This window comes from Pinus tabuliformis, chromosome X (genome assembly GCF_031772625.1).
Source record: "Pinus tabuliformis cultivar Carrire ecotype Pingquan chromosome X, CPIR1, whole genome shotgun sequence".
Lineage (NCBI taxonomy): Eukaryota > Viridiplantae > Streptophyta > Pinopsida > Pinales > Pinaceae > Pinus > Pinus tabuliformis.
Window position 1 is genome coordinate 837158155 of NC_142308.1, and position 3348 is coordinate 837161502.

The 3348-nt window shown below is 39.1% G+C and overlaps 1 pseudogene; it reads right to left on the reverse strand.

Annotated features, from left to right (window-relative positions):
- Nucleotides 1–1155: 1155 nt before the first annotated feature.
- LOC149142350 (protein RTF1 homolog pseudogene) lies at nucleotides 1156–3012 on the reverse strand (annotated as a pseudogene).
- Nucleotides 3013–3348: the final 336 nt, after the last annotated feature.

Here is a 3348-nt window from a genome sequence, read left to right on the forward strand (position 1 = left end):
AATACCTAGTGGAAGCTACTTATTTAGTATATTAGCTCGATTGGCATGCTTCATTTGAGTGTAACTTTGTTTATGAAGGTCTAAGCAGGCCTTTAAGGTGCAGACAATAGTGTCCCAACTACAAATGCAGTCTCCTCAAGACTTCACACATGAACAGAATAGACAAACCTCTCTAGGCATCAGCAGTAGCATAGTCTCCTGAAATCTCCCATGGCTAGCTCCTAAACGAGGGAGTAGTGACAGGCATTGGCGGGATAGGGAGAAGAAATGGGAAAATAACATATTCATTGGTGGCTTGAAAGTTAAAATGCATTTTCTTAAGAATTCTTTAGGGTTTCTTGGGAAGATGATTTTTTTGGGTTAAAATTGGATTTGGTTTGGTTCAGTTTTAGACAAACAACAGATTGACTACACGAATCCCAACTGAACCGAATTATTTGGCTACACAAAAGTTCTTCCAGATTTTCGAATGTTTTCCTCAATTCAGCCAAACTTTTTTACCATGTAAAAGATAGTTGCTTATTAGATAGAATTGCAATCAACCGAAAGCAAGAATAAACAACTAAGCACAACAAAACAACCACAACTCTAAAAGCATTTAAGAAAACTATACTACAACAACAGAAATTAATAAAACATAGCATTTATTACATGAATCTGAAAAGCACTACATATTTCAACAATAATTTAGAAAAAGGCATCACTCAACATCAATCTCAAACAACATAAAATGCCATGTTTCACCAACTGCATGATAAATTGCAGTGGAATAGCGCTACTTAGAGGAAAGGAATCCTTTTGGAACATTATATACCATTTTTTAGCAGAATGGTTGACATAAAAAAACACCCTTGAACCTTAGATGTCAAGAAAATACAACCTATATTTCTAACACATTGTTGATGTCATGCCTACCAACAATCCATGATGTTGCTACTGTTAAAAGACAATCCTTGGTTGACTAGGTTATTGCAGTTGTGTTTTAAAGTGCTTATAATGGCACACTACATATAGAATTTGAAACAATTTACAAAAATGTTCACTTTAAGGCTTTTCTGCATATGTTTCTGGAAATCCCAAAAGGAAATTTCTGAATCTTTCATATAAAAGTTAAATGGGGAAACCAACAAGCAGAGAAAATATCATTATTTATTTTCACAGCAGGCCTCTTCTATGCTTGTAATCATTCACAGTTAATGTCAGACTATGCCTCCTTCCATCATTGCTAGGAGCTTGCACTCCACAAGTTGACTCAATCTTCTGCTTTCTAGCCATAAAAGCTAAAGGGGCCCCTTAAGCACCCCCATAATTCTGCACTCCAGCAAGTGAAATTGGAAGTTCAAAATCATGCAAAGAATACACCTTTGCATCTTCTGATACAGGAGCATCAGTGTCGACAAGCTTTCCATCATCCTCAGCAGTTTCTATTGCTATGGCTTCCTCTACTTTGGCTGCATCTGCCTCTTTGTTCACATCAGTGTTGTCTTCAGCAACCTTTGCCTTTTCATCATAATAATTTTGAGATTGAGTCCAATGCCGAGTGAAAGGATCATACCCTGCTTCACCTGCTTTAAGATTAAGGTTTAGAGGCTTGATCTCAAAAGCGTTCTTGAAATTTTCAGCCTTGTTTTTCTTATTCATTTATGCTAGCATCAAGGCTTTTGCGTCCTTGCTTTTGCTCTGAAGAGAAAGGACTTCTAGTTCCTTCAATCTCACTTTAATTCTCTCAACTTTTGAATAATCATGCCTACTCTCTACCAACTCCATCTCTCTTCTAACCCTGTCCTTTTCAGTAGCCACATTCGATGGCCTTTTGGAAGCCAACTTCTTTTCCTGCAACATTTGTTTTACTGTTTCTGCAGAATACACAAATTGATTTATCTTTTTTAGCGCATTTATTTTTTCCTCAACTTCTGCTCGACTAATCATCCGACCACCACTGTGTTCTACTTCCCGTTCCCAATCTGAAAACTCTTTCTCAAGTGGAGGTGAATCAGACACCCTGGCCATCTACCATCTTGTTGCACTGCTCTCGCTACCCCAGAAACAATTCAAATACTTGTATGTGTTGCGGTTCTCAAACTTGTATTGTTTATCAGGGTCTGTCGCATCAACATTTTTTACCATGCAAAGACGGTAAGTACTCTGTCCTGACCTAGACATTCCTATCCCAATTCTTACAAAGCAGCCCACAATGATATTCTCAAAGAATGGTTCCATAAACCACTTGGCAAGTTTTGATCTCCTTATTGTTATGCTTCTAATATCTTCAAAGCTGGGAGTGTCAGCAGAGCCGGGACCATCACCATCACTATCTGATTCTTCGCCACTGCTTACACTTCCTTCTCCTTCACTAGAGGATGAAAAACTAAGGCTCAGACTTGCATGATATTTTCTTCTACTAGGTGACGAATCCCGCCCCTTAGATGAACCAGTATTATCTCTCCGCTTACGCTGAATGTCAGAATCCTGTGCTTTATGCCACCATGCTACCAATTCACTCAAAGCATTTTCTTTTAAAGACCTTGTTGATTTCACAGAAGAGCACATTCGTGAATATGGAGGCTGTGTTTCTTTCCGTTGTTGATTTCTAATCTTGTTTTGGCGAGCCCTTTTACGCATTAAATAATTATCCCTTGCTTCTGCTCGTTCTGCCAAAATCAACTCCCGGTCCAGTTCAGACATTTTCCCAAGTTGCTCCCTTTCTTCATCATCTTTGTATAAATCACTTCCTATGGATAATTCGCTATCGTAATCATCACGGAAACCCTCTTCATCATCATCCTTGTCACCGGAATCAAATCTCTTTTTTGGGGGCATTCTTGACCCAGAAACCTTCCTATTTGCTGTCCCAACATCATATGAATCATCGTCATCAATGTATTTTGAGTCACTGCCATCATCTGAATCAGAATCTTCCTATCTCCCTTTCGCAGGATTTCAGTTTTGCTTTCCATCATCGGTAGATGTTCGACCAGCTGCTTCTAGCAGCAAATGCTCTAGTTCAGCCATAACTTTTTTTCCCCTCTAAACACCCACACCAATTGAATAGTCCTTCATTCCCTGGCTAGAGCAGAGACTGCAAATACCACTCATCAATAGATCTTCAAAACTTAAAACCTATTGTCCATCAAACAGATTAAACAAGTGGCATGAAAATACACAGAAAATCATATATTAACACATACCTAGCCGAACTGAGACGAAACAAGGCCGAAGACTGGGCACCTGAACTTGTAAACATGCCGACTCTATCTCATGAAGCCCTAGCTCGCATACCTCCAGAGGAAACATCCCCAAACAATAACTCTGAAGATAGAGAGGCCATTGGGTTGGGAGACAAAAGGA